Source organism: Colobus angolensis, unplaced genomic scaffold (genome assembly GCF_000951035.1).
Source record: "Colobus angolensis palliatus isolate OR3802 unplaced genomic scaffold, Cang.pa_1.0 Scaffold27, whole genome shotgun sequence".
NCBI classification, from domain to species: Eukaryota; Metazoa; Chordata; class Mammalia; order Primates; family Cercopithecidae; genus Colobus; species Colobus angolensis.
The window spans coordinates 6883459-6898214 of record NW_012115932.1 but is presented as its reverse complement, the minus strand read 5'-3'; positions in this window follow the sequence as shown (position 1 = coordinate 6898214).

Sequence of the window (14756 nt, the reverse complement as noted above, 5' to 3'; positions counted from 1 at the left end):
TTCCTTCCTTCCTTCCTTCCTTCCTTCCTTCCTTCCTTCCTTCCTCTTTTTTTTCCTTTTAGGTTTTCTTTTATTCTTTCTTTCATTTTTAAAAATCAAGTAAAAGTCTAAAACTCTCATTTTATATTTCACGTGTTTATGTTTTGGGGTGCTCTTGATGATAAATTGCATCTTGCTTCTTCTCATATGGAGACTATATATAATAATCTCTATCATGTACAAGGAACCTTCTGTGTACCAGTCACTATGGTGGGCATAGTAGATTCATTATCTCTAAGCTTTACCTAGATATTTAAAAAGTACAATTCAGAAAGATTTGGTAACTTTCATAAGATTCTTAATCTCATAAATGACAGAGCAAATTTTATATCCATTTCTTTATTTATTCCTTGGTTAAACTTTCACTGAAGTATTATTCCAAAGACACTGAAGATGCAGAAATGAAAAAGACAAGGTTTCAGATCTCATGGTTCTACATTCTAGTGGAGGATAGAGTCAGTAAACAAAGAAGTGAATATAAACATAAAGAAGTGGTGAAGGATATAAAAAAATAAAATGTGGTAAGAGATTGAAAAACAAGCAGTGAGAGACTGGGAAATACTTTAGGTTAAAATTGTCATAAAGTCCTCTTTGAGCAAAGACCCAAAATGAGGGAGAAGTGAGTCAAGCAAAGACTTTCCAGGTAGAGGCAACAGCAGACACACATAAAAAATTCAATCCATGAAATGTTAGGAATCCTAAAAATTTAACTATAACCTCTAGAAATCCTAGAAATGTATCATATAGCCAAATATTTTATACACATACATATATATGAAAACAACATATTATAAAGGTGCTGTACAGATAACTGAAGAAAAGGTGAGCTTAGCAATAAAAGATTCTTAGATACATGCTTGTTAACATGAAAAGATGTAAAATTGAATCCTGCTTCACCTCCACACTTATACACACATAAATATTAGCTCTCAGTGATACTATGAAAAATATAATTTTATGTTTTAAGAGGAAAATATCTCTATTATATTCTCAAACAAGGCACAAAATCGGAAATCATGAAGGAGAAAATAACTTCATATTAAAAGTAAGAATTTACTTTTTTTTTTTTCTTTTGAGATGGACTCTCGCCCTGTCGCCCAGACTGGAGTGCAATGGCGCGATCTTGGCTCACCACAACCTCTGCCTCCTGGGTTCAAGCAATTCTCCTGTCTCAGCCTCTGAGTAGCTGGGATTACAGGCATGCACTACCATGCTCGGCTAATGTTTTGTATCTTTAGTAGAGACTGGGTTTCACCATGTTGGCCAGGCTGGTCTCGAACTCCTGACCTTGTGATCCACCTGCCTCGGCCTCCCAAAATGCTGTGATTACAAGAATTTACATTTTTCAAAAGATATCACAAATATACAAACCAAAACCCAAGAGATATTCATAACATTTATTACTGACATAGGAATAGTATCCAGACCATATAAAAGAGTCATACAAATCAATACAAGGACAAATAAATAATCAAATTATAACAAGCATTTCACAAAAAAGGAAATATAAATGTCCAAGAAATATATTTTTAAAGCCCAATATCGATAGAAAGCAGAAGGATGTAAACTATAACCAAAATATGACATAATTTTACAGTTACCACAGTGGTAAAGTTGTTGGCAAGGATGTGGAACAACAGGAACTCATACTCGTATGGTAAAAGTATATAATCACTTGAGAAAACAAGGTGATATTATCTAATCAAAAAGGTAGATGTATGTATCTTAAGAATCCAAAATTCTAGACCCAAACATATATCCTAGAGAAAGTCTTCCACGTGTCTGTGATAAAATATGCATATATATATATATATATATATATATAGCAGCATTTCTCTCAATAGAGGAAACAGCCCAAAAAAGAAGCAACCCAAATGTCAATCAATCAGGAAAGGGAAAAAAAATTGTGTTTACGCATGCAATGCTTTCCTATTTAGTGATGAAACAGAGAGAGATCTCAAAAACATAGTACTGAAGAAAAAAATGACCTGAGGATTTGCCCATTTATCTAAACCTTAAAAACATGCCTGGGCAGGCTGTTGACTAGGGGCACATCGATTTGTAGACAAGACTAAGGAAAAGCAAATGATGATTAAAGGAATTTAGTATAGCAGTTACCCCTCAGGAGCAGGGAGGCGTTATGGTCAGGTAGAAGCATGAAGAGGCCTTCGAAAGGTATCTGTAAGGATCTATTCCTTAAGCTGGTTTCCAGGTGCTAGGTTATTGTTTTGTCATTCTTTAAGCTACACACTTAACACATTTAAACTTTAAATATGCTATTTTCTATGTGAAAGTAGTTCATCATTTAAAAATAAAACAAGAAGTTCTTGACTACTTCATGATGCTACGCTTCCAAAATGCAAAAGAAAGCAACCATTATTTTCTCACCTGTGCATAAAAATTCAAATTGATTCCATTTCTTTATTTCCTCCATGGAGCATACTTAAGGTCCTTTTGCAGGAAAGCAGTTTATTGCTCATTTATTTATATTTTGCCCCTTGACATTTCTTACTTTATACCCTATTTCAAGTCTTTAAGATATGGTGAAAGAAATAATACCAATTTCATGTTTGGATATGGGTAATCAAATGCGCAGCTAAGTAAGTAAAATGTAAGTCATTACTGTCAAATACCATTACAGACCTCTTTATTTACCAAAGAAACCACTTTTGTTATTAGACGCTTTAAAAGCCCTTCAGAACATTGATAAATGACAAACTTTATAGACTATTTTGAGCTTTCAATTAATTTCTTTCTGTAGAGATAAACTGGAAATAATTTTCATTGTAAGTGCATGAAATTGAAGGTTGGGAGAAAATGTGTAGTAAAGGGAAACCATATAAATTTATGTGGATAACGTTCTATTTTTTTTCTCTAAATATTATCCGCTGCTTTTCGTGGATGGTTCCTTCTTATTCTTTGGTAGTACTACCCAAACATTTCGCTATACTAAGCAAGAAAGAATTTCTGACTCCACTTTCTCAAAGGATGTAACCTTCAACCAGTACCACTTTTAATTTCCCAATAATTATTATCTCGGCCTGATAGAGGCAGAAGAGCAAAGACAAGAACCATTTAGGGAAAAGGCTTATGTTCCTGTCTCTTTGCAAAGTGCCAAAAGTGATAATAAAGAGTGGTAAAGATCGAAGCTGCCTGGGTCAGAGGGAAGTTATTTCCACTGAGAATCTTTTCTTCTCTTATTTCTCATTGTGATTCTGAGGTCAGGTTACCTAATTCTTTTCAGCATGAAAATTCCCTTATGCAAAAATGAGAAATTCTAGTTCAGAAAGAGCAGTAGATTTGTTCAAAGTTTAATTTTCCTTATATGCCTAAGACATCTTCTAAAACCAATTCATTAAAAATATCTGTGTGGCAAGAGACAAACCTGCAGCATGGAAGCTCTGAGTTTTAAGTGTTTAGAGATACGCATACTTTTTCTGCAGAGACAACCTATGTTTGTCTGTCAAGAATCAAGGAGGATTATCTTTCCATCATTTGCTTTAGAAGCACTAAGGGAGGTAAAAGGACTTTGGGGACTTTTGCTATTATAACATTTTGCTCTTGCTTTTCATATCAGTATGGTTCTTTAGTTGCAAGAAAAACAAAGCAAAACAAAACAAAACAAACTGACTCTGATAAGCCTAAGCAAAGCAGGGATTTGTTGGAAGGATATGGAATAGTTCAGAGAATTGACCAGAAATATAACGATGTAAAGTTTAGATATGACCATAGTCACTCTGAAAATTCAGTTAAGAAATGGACTTTAAAAAAAATTTTACTTTAAGTTCTGGGATACACGTGCAGAATGTGCAGGTCAGTTACATAGGTATCCATGTGCCATGGTGATTTGCTGCACCTATCAACCCACCATCTAGGTTTTAAGCCCTGCGTGCATTACGTATTTGTCCTAATGTTCTCCCTCCCCTTGCCCCCTACCCACTGACAGGCCCTGGGGTGTGACGTTCCCCTCCTTGTGTCCATGAACTCCCACTTATGAGTGATAACATGTGGTGTTTGGATTTCTGTTCCTGTATTAATTTGCTGAAAATGATGGCCTCCAGCTTTATCCATGTCCCTGCAAAGGACATGAACGCATCCTTTTTTATAGCTGCATAGTATTCCATGGTATATATGTGCCACATTTTTTTTTAATCCAGTCTATCATTGATGGGCATTTGGGTTGGCTCCAAGTCTTTTCTATTGTAAATAGTGCTGCAATAAACATACGTGTGCATGTGTCTTTGTAGTGGAATGATTATAAAAATGGATGACTTTTAATAGGGCACTACTGGTGGATGAGTGAGTCCAAGTTTCTTTTTATCTGTGAGTCCTTCTGCTTAAGACTAGAGTTCCAGCAAGAGAACATCTGGCCTCCTGCCCATCCTTGGCCGGAAGTTGTGGGGGACCTTAACTGATTGTCCCACTGTATTTATATAGAAGGAAGAATCAGGGACTTTTAACTAAAAAAAGAAGGAATCAATGCTAGGATAGCAGTAAAAAACAAACTACTAACTACAAATAAACAAAAATTTAAAATATTTTCTTGCCACGGCACTGTCATTGCAAGGATGTACTGCCCAGTAGAAGTCTCAGGAAAAGTATGCTTTCCTGTGCCTCTCTTGCTTTTAAAATAACATCATTCCTGTGGATATCCAATTTACCATATTAAAAGTGGGTGATGTTAGCAACTTTCCAATTAAAATAAGTTGAAAAAAAAGGCAAAAGTAGAAGAACTTTGAACAGTCTGGAAAGCATTACTGAATATAGCAATCGGGACTACAGGGATTGTTAGAACTAAATGAATGAGTCTACATTTTGTTCTTCATTAAATGGATGTTTATGTCAAGAGAATGGCTGTTTAACCATATTTTACTATGTTCCACTAGTCCCTCAAATTAATAAGAATTTCTTTTGCCTGCACTGAGTAAAAAACCCCACATGACTAATTTAGTGGACTCAGGTAAAAAATGTGCTTTAAGATCCAATGAAGTGAAATTAATAGCTAGTTAGGGAATTAAGGTGCTCGTGTTATACAAGAGTGGCTTCTTCAGGTTATCTGATAGCAAAGACCTAAATGGCAGAGCTTCCAATAACAAGACAGTGTTACAACTCTGTCTGGGATGTGGGTTAATAAACCTTTCCCCTTGGAGAAATTGGCAATGCATGTTGTCTATTTGCAGTTGAGTGGCTCTATTTTATGGTACCATTATCGTCTAAAATATGAGCACTTTTATTCATTAAATTACTACCGAATGTTTATTGTCCAATCAAAACTGGATGAGATTAACACCAAATTCATTTTCATTTTAACTTGTGGGAGGCCTTATCAACATTTTTCCTGGAAAGTTTCTTTAAAAATAATCAATTGTTCTATAGTTTGAGTTTTAACATTGCAGAATCTTAAGAATGCATGGACAAGACAGGTGACTCTCATCAGGTAGACATTTAGCTTTTGCAGATTCAGCTGTAGCAAGAGAATGAGAAAGGGAAGAAAAGAGAAAGAGAAAGAGGAAAATTCCAATGTTGGAAGAAAACTTGATTGATTTCGTTGGACTTATTGAGAGAAGATATCTTCATGTCCAATTTAGCTATAGGTATGAAAGTTTTGCTTCATCCACTGGCTTTAAAAATAAAAGTATTTTATAAGCAGAAATTAAATTCTTGGCCAGGTGCACTGACTCCTATCTGTAATCCCATCACTTTGGGAGGCCAAGGTGGTTGGATCGCTGGAGTTCAGGAATTCAAGGCTGGCCTCGGGAACATAGTGAGACCCCATCTCTGTGAAAAACACAAAAATTAGCCAGGCGTGGTGTTGTGTGCCTGTAGTTCCAGCTACTTGGGAGGCTGAGGTGTGAGGATTGATTGAATGGGGAGGTCAAGGCTTCAGTGAACCGTGATCATGCCACTGCACTTCAGCCTGGGCAACAGAGTGAGACCTTGTTGCAAAAAAACAAAACAAATAAGCAAAAAGACAAATTCAGTGTGTCTCATTAAGTTGAAAGAGTTTAAAGATATCTTAGTAGTGTTTTCAAGATATAATCCTCTGATACCTTTCTCAAAAATCACCTGCTGTGCTTGGCAAAAATGCAGATTCATTAGCTCACTGCAGACTACTGGATGAAAGTTTTTGACGACGAGGACCTAGAATCCACATATTACTAGCTTTCCCTGGGGACTGCGATAGATTTAAATTGAAAAAAACACCGTCTAATCGGTAATACAGAATACCTCCTTTATTTTTAGAAGGGATGTATCTGAGGAGCAGAATGGTAAAGTGACCTGCTAGAGTAGCACAGTATGTTAATCGATATTAATATGTTTACTGATTTGAAAACTTGTGCCTTTTGCCTACACATCATTTTTTAACCTTGATACATCACCTCTAAATAATGACAGTCAGATGTTTGTTATATACTGGTCACAATAACGAATAATGAAAGAATTGAGCTTAAATATATTTTTTAGTGGGTATGAGAGAAGGCAATAAGAATAGATAAAAAGGGAATAATGGAAGAATAGTCAATATATGGTCAACATGTGATGATATAAGTCTGTATTCCAATATCGTGACACCCCATTGTAGATGTAACCTACATTGTATTCCACAGATTCCCTGTCTTTATTTGTCTTCATGTTTATCAAAATACTGTGAAAATTCAAACATTGCAGAAATATATAATATGGGAGAGGTCTTCCATAATTCCATCACTCATATCACTAATATCACCACTGTGGTAAAAAAAAAAGAGTTGTCCATTTCTCTATTTCTTCCTTAGTAACAGTTGTTGTTCTCAATTTTTTCCTTAGTAACAGTTGCTTGAATTGTGGAAATGGGGTAGGGAAGTAGCATGATATACACAAAAGAAAACAGCAAGTCCCAGCCTCTTCTGCAAATAAAAGTCACAAATCCAATGTAAGCAGAAGTCATTTGGTAAGGACTCCAGGAAAATTTTATAAAGGAATCACCTTGGCACAGAGATGCTTCCTGTTTATCCTCCCACTCTTCTGTTTCTTCCTTGATGGTGACATGATAGCTGGAGCTGCATCTGCTTTTTTTTGGTTGAGTTTAGGAATTCAAACTTGAAAATGAAAATCATGTGTTAATGATGGTGGGATAGGAAGATGGAAGGGGCCTGGGGTGAGCATATTGTGAATTTTCTATGCCAGCTTTGGTCTGCCTAGCTCTTCTGGATTTCCTTAATTAAAAAAAGAAGTAAAACTTTACCTTGCTCAAGCAATTGTTATTGCAGGTGTCTGCTTTAGTAGCTGAATTCAATTGCAAACTCACATGACACCCTTAACAGTTTGTTGTATGTTCATAGTCTGCTTTCCAGGAAACCATCGTTATTCTATGGGAAGATGGCAGGAAGACTAAGCTATGTAGGGAAAAGAATGAGAGTCAGTCTGGTGTAGAAATATATGAGATAAAGAAAGACAGAGCAAGGACAAAAATGATGAGAGCCATGAAGAATTTTAAGAGTCCTTCCTGGGAGCTTTACTTTCATTTATACAATAAATACATGAGCATATATAAAGTATCCCATAGAAGGCTTGGTTTTTGTCAGGCTGGTACCTTTTATTTCATTTGTTGGTAGCTATAGCTTCATTTCAAAGGGCAACCACCCGGCCTATATTCTTAGTTCCTAAGGTTTAAATGGGACTCACCAGATGTTTTGTCACCATAGTTGGGCAAATGACCCAGGACTGGTCAAACAGCCTATTTCATGTTTCCACAATGACTGGTTCAGGAATCAGCAATGTGACACAAACCAGTAGGATATAATCTTAGTACAGTCTGGAACAGAAGAGCTCATGTTTTGCTAGCTGTGAGGAGCCTGGAAACTTGGAGCTGCCTATAAATATCTCAAAAGAGAACCTGCCTAAAGATGATGCCAACATAATAAAGCAGAGTTGAGAGATAGAGAGTAATGTATTTCTGATGGAAATTACTTTAAAGAGGTTCTCTAACTGATTTTTGTACAAATTGTCCAAGGCTTCACTTTGGAAAACATTGTTTCATATTTTAACCTTACTAAAGAGGCTAGATAGAGGAATACCCTAAAAGAATCAGAAGCCTATTTTATTAATGTTCCCCATAATATTTCCTTATTTCTTGTGTACATTAAACTCATATTTCCATTGTTTGTGGTTTATCGTGTTTGCATTCTCTACTTTTTTTTTTTTTTTTTTTGAGACCGAGTTCTTGCTCTGTCACCTAGGCTGGAGTACAATGGCATGATCTCGACTCACTGCAACCTCCGCCTCCCAGGTTCAAGCAATGCTCCTGCCTCAGCCTCCCGAGTAGCTGGGACTACAGGCGCCCGCCACCATACCCAGCTAGTTTTTTGTATTTTGTACTAGAGATGGAGTTTCACCGTGTTAGCCAGGATGGTCTCGATCTCCTGACCTTGTGATCTACCCGCCTCGGCCTCCCAAAGTGCTGGGATTACAGGTGTGAGCCACTGCGCCCGGTCCACAATCTCTACTTTCTTGATCACATCAGTCTAGGTATTGATAACCTCATTTGTCTTCTCATTTTACTTGTAGGGAAAGAGTCAAATGTTGTGAGACTGAGACCTGGTGCTCGTAATTGGGTATGAAAGACAGAATATTCATCCTTTCTTAGAATCTGTACCCTAGAATCTGTACCCTTAGAATCTGAACCTAAAAAAACTGAAAGTGGGTTTTTTGTTCCTAGAAGAGGCAAAAAAGCTTTTGCCATATTCATAAACTCTCAAATTCCAAAACACCATTCAATAATCCCCCAAAGTACTATAATCGATGTTCAACGAACACATAAACAATCACTTTTTCCCTCGCTGATGATTCTACTGCAATATTTTCTCAAAAACTGTACCGTGGTGGGCCATTCCGTTCTGCCTCTTTAGCTATTGAGCCTACAATATGATTTTGTTAGCACCAAAATACGTCTTCATATCATAATCATTGCTGCAATAAATGGGATAACAGAGTATCTTTCAAGTAAGGCTTTGCTGGACCCAAGAGAGTTGTATATTGCATAAAAGAAACAAACATGAATTCAAGACTGAAAAGCATAAAACATCCTTTCATAGCAGAAACAGGACAACCTGTAAACTGCAAATTTAGGTGTTTCTACAATTAGAAGTCTAATGGCAGTTCTTGTCATTCTTCCAGCTTCTTAAATAGAAGTATGTCTTCTGTTTAGGTTGATTCAAAAGATAACCTTTGAAAAGATAACCTTTCCCTCAAGGGAATATCAGAATCCTATGTTTTCTGTGGAATAGTATAAAATTTGTATTTTATTTTTGCTCCTGTTTTAGAGGACATCTTTAAAGATATTCTGTTTTAAGAGTATATATTGTGCTAATTTAGTATCATTCTGGATGAATGGGTTGGTAAAATATTAGGGACCAAAAATTAAGAAATGTAAATTCAGAAAAGTTTAAGAAACTCAATTATTTGTTTTTACCTGCCTATGAAAATAGTATTTGCAGTTACCTACCATTAAATACTTCAGAATAAATCCAATATTTCTATATAAAATTATTTGGAGTTATTAGAATATATTCTATTAGAAAAAGCAACATGGTGAGTTACATGAATGAGTAAATTCATATGCAGATATTCTTCTTTCCAGTTAATTTCTTTTTTAGTTCAAGAAAAATGTGGAGTACAAGATAATTTATTTATTTATTTATTTTATTTATTTATTTATTTATTTTTATGTTATTTTATTTTGTGTGTGTGTGTGATGGAGTCTCTCTCTGTTGCCTAGGCTGGAGTACAGTGGCACGATCTTGGTTTACTGCAAGCTCCGTCTCCTGGGTTCACACCATCCTCCTGCCTCAGCCTCCCGAGTAGCTGGGACCACAGGTGCCTGCAACCATGCCCAGCTAATTTTTTGTATTTTTAGTAGAGACAGGGTTTCACCATGTTAGCCAGGATGGTCTTGATCTCCTGACCTTGTGATCTGCCCGCCTTGGCCTCCCAAAGTGCTGGGATTACAGGTGTGAGTCACCACGCCCGGCCAGTACAAGATCATTTTCAAACAACTGCCTAAATCTCCACTTACATTGTGTTGATTCGCTCAATTAATCATCCAATTATGCAGATTATACTGGAAGATCTACTCTAAAATACATCGGAATCACCCAAAATACATGGTATAAATGCAGATTGTCAAGCCTCATTCTCTGATTAAAAGAGAGAGTATAGAAATCCCAGTTTTTCCAGATTTTTCAGATACTTCTGATTTCAGTATCTGATATTTCTGATTAAGCTACACTTAGGAAAATACTGCCTTCCTGTATCATATCCACCCTAACATCAAATGTGACTGAAAGTATCAAAACGCTTAAAATTCCTGCAGGGCTGGGTACAGCGAGCAAGCAAGCAATGTGCAAAATATAAGAAGGCATCAACTCTCAGACTCAATTCGACTTTCTTTTTTTTTTTTTCTTGAAACAGAGTCCCATTGTGTCACCCAGGCTGGAGTGCAATAGCGCAGTCTTGGCTCACTGCAACCTCTACCTCCCGGGTTCAAGTGATTCTCCTGCCTCAGCCTCCCAAGTAGCTAGGATCACAGGCCTGTTCCACCACACCCGACTAAATGCTTGTATTTTTACTAGAGACGGGCTTTCCCTATGTTGGCCAGACTGGTCTCAAAGTAGAGGCCTTAAGTGATTTACCCACCTTGGCCTCCCAAATTTCTGGAATTACAGGCATGAGCCACCGAGTCCAGTCCTGACTCTGCTCTTGTGAAAGCTGAGAGTACTGTGTTATTTTAATATCTGATCTACCTGTGGATTCAGCTAACTTAAAGTTGTTGAATTCTTAAGCCACCACCCCCATCTCACCAGGTAAGCCCTGCATTTATCATAACTTTGACTTTCTAGATTCTCAGACACAGTGAATACCCATTCAGATGCTTGTCACATAGATGGACATTATGTAACTTTCTCTCCCCAGCACAAGAATTACTTTCAGATCATCAGTGACTTAATTGAACAAATGGCAAAGATCTTGCCAAAATCTGAGAAGATGTCCTCTGACCTTGTAAGTACTTTTAAGTGTAATTTCATTTAAATAGCCCAAAGCTTTTAGCCAAATACAACTTGGCAGTTCAATAATATTTGGGGAGGGTAAAAGCAGGTACTGTGTCAAAAAGCCAAGTGAATAAATTTTTTATAGAAGTCAGTCATATTAATTGTATTGTTCAAAGATGATACTGTTCACATCGGTATTTATATATCTGTTAAAACATTTGGGTTTATCTAATCCATGTTTTCCTTTATCATATGTTAATACTGGATGTATTTAATACTTCAAAGTGAGATGATCTGCAAGCAGAGGGGCCCTGAACATGTCTAAATGGAATAGTGACCTGTTTCTCCTACAGATGACATTGCAGTTACTAATTGCTCATTATACTAGAACATGTGTGAACCCTCACACTTCAGGGGTGCTTGTTTTTCACCCTTGAAGTTCTTCCGTTCAAAAATGGTTAAAGATCTATACTTTAACAAAAGAGAGACAGCCTCAGTTTGCTCTGTAGTATGTACTAAGCTTAAATATTGTTGTTATAATATGCTAGTTAGAAAGAGATGTATGCTCTTAAATAATGCCAAGACTTTCCTTAACCCCATTTCTGTGGATATTGTTTGCTTTTCAGCATTTCAATTCTTGCTAATCTTATTTCAGCATCCCACATAATTAGAATTGTACAGATTCTAACTATTCAATCATCTCTTCCCTTCCCTATGAAATGTGCTAACAGGATGTGAAATGGAGGTGGGCTCCTTGTGTTCTTGCTCTGAGTCTAAAGGAAGTTAAATATAAAAACTCAGGAAGTGTCTGAACACACCTCCATTTCAATGTGATCCTCAGTTAGTACATTTCCCTTGAGGTAGGCAGAAAAATGTGAATACATTTTTTTTTAACCTATCCAATTTCAACTTAAAACTTCATCTTAAAATTTTCCTTTTGCCCCATCAACTGGGTGCCCTAGATTATAGAGGAATGGAGAAAGAAAAAAGAACTTGGCTTAACCATTTGCTATTTTGTGATATTTTATATCATATGCTGCTAGCCTCACCAGGAGTGAATATATGTCAATTCGCATATCCAAATCTATGAAAAGGAACATGAAATGGGATCAACTAAATTATATTGAAGACATATACAGATACATTAAGCTTCGGAAAACATCTGGACTTTGGAATACTGGTCCACACGTCTTTCAGAGAGTCTTTCATAGGTAAGAAGAAACATTTCTTGTGATTTGTATTATGTTCAAATTCAGCAAAGGAGATGAATTCATTTCCCTCGTGCTGTGGTTTGAATGTGTGTTTGAATTGATACGTGCAACCTTAACCCCCAAGGTGATAGTGTTAAAAGGTGGGGTCCATAGTAGGTGATTAAGCCATGAGGGTGGATGAGATTAGTGCCCTTAAAAAAGGACTGGAGGGAGCAAATTTGTCCCTTTTGCCCTTGTGCCATGTGAGGACGCAGAGAAGGCACCACACAGCCCTCACCGGCCAGTGCCAGTGAATTTGCTGGTGCCACCGTCTTAGACTTCTCAGCCTCTAGAACTGTGAAAAATAAATTTCTACCATTTATAAATTACTCAGCCTATGGTATTTTACTGTAACAGCAGGAATCAACTAAGATACCTAATCCAACTTAATATGGTTTGCCTGTGTCCCCACCCAAATCTCATCTTGAATTGTAGTTCCCATAATCCCCACGTGTTGTGGGAGGGACCAGGTGGAAATAAATGGATCATGGGGGGCAATTTCCCCCATCCTGTTCTTGTGATAGTTAGTTTTCATGAGATCTGATGGTTTTATAAGGGGTTTTTCCTCCTTTTGCTAGGCATTTCTTGCTGCTGCCACGGGAAGAAGGATGTGTTTGCTTCCCCCTCTGCCACGATTAAGTTTCCTGAGACCTCCTGAGTCATGCTGAACTGTGAGTCAATTAAACCTTTTTCTTTTATAACATAATGGCCTAGATTATGTACAAAAATCTAAGTTTACTTCAATGCTGGGTTAACTGTATGACCGCGGTGGCTGGCATGAAATTAACCAACCCTAAATGTTAGTATGGCTTAGTCAAACTTTCACTTATTACTAAAAATTCATCACTGTTGTTTCCCATAGGGATGTGGTTGAGCAAAGTGTTTTGAGTGTCATTCGTGCGTGCTTCATACCTGCTCCTTTTAATCTGGGTGATCTATTAGAAGGAGGAGGAGAAAAATTAAACCTAAAATATCTTTGGTTGTATGGTAGAGGTGGAAGGTAATTTTGTCGGGGTCTTGATGAAACCCCTGAAGGGTTATTAGATCCTGAAACCTGAAAATTAGACTCTAAAATGTAGCCCAATTGGAGAAATTTGTGAACTTGACCCTTTCTAGAATTTTTGAAAATCGGGTAGGTAGAGATACTTGAGTTTCTAGACTCAAGATTATAGATAGTGTCTTCTCTATTTTTTCTCACATTTTACAATGAAGCATTGATAATTAACACACTTGCCAGTTGCTTTTAGCACAGACGTTGTTTAATAGAGTATAAACAAAACTCTCAACATTTGAGAACTGCCAGAAAAGGAGACGAAACCACTTGCTTTCTGAGAACACACTGGATAACTTCAGTACAAGGCAGAATAAGGGTATTTAGCTCAGAGGGAGGAGAAAGAGAGCGGCCTCGGATATTGCTTATTTTAGTTTCTTTAAGGCTGCCCACACAAAGTTTTCAGTCAGTGACTCATCAAATTTCATTCTGCTAGATGTGATGCTAAATTTTTTCTATCTTAAGATGTTCAACAAGGATTTTCTGCTAGTAAATGTATTTCCGGTGAGCAGAGGTTGTTAAGAATACTTGTACCATGGACCCATTTGGCACCTGGTGAAACCTGTAGACCCTCTTTCTAAATTAAGTTATTGAGGGCACAAAACAATTAAGATTAAAGAAAACCTATATTTAAAAACATTTCACAAAATATAGCAAAACAAACTTGTGACCTGGTAATATATATACTTCTTCAACACATTTATTAATTGAATCTGTGTTTACCTAATTATTACTATAATTTTGACATAGTGGTGGACATAAATAATATATTGAAGTATTTGCACAACTTTAATGTATTAATAATATGAAAATTCTGATTTCTCCTGATGAGAACCACAGATTTTAACAGTACTATGGTCTGTTGCCTACATTCATAGCTTAAGGAAAGGCTAAATCACTTACAGGTGAGTGGGAAAAGGGGCTCATTCACTCAAGTTCCTGGACCTCCTGAATTCCACAGATGGTCTCCTGGGTGGCTCGAGCTTCCCATGTTAAAAATTCTTGCTATATAGATTTAGGTGAATAAGATACAACCAGATTTCTTTTTTACATGTCAAATAATAGTTTTGATATATTTCTCGTGACATAATCTATAAAAACTGAAAAAAAAACATCTTTGAGATGATATTTGTGTATGGAAATTAGGTCTGGATTTTATTCTTTTTTTCTTTTCATGTTTTTTTCTTTATGAAACTAAGTGTTCTGTTGGCATGTTTACCACTGTTAAATGCATTTTAATAAAGTCCCTGTGGTATTGTGTGCTTTGACATTGCTGGAAAAGGGTGTCTATTTATGAAAATAATGTTAGACTATAAAGTTAAATAAAGGGAGATGAGGTATCAGAAATAACACATTTCCATGGTAATTGTTTTTAAACAGCAGATTGAT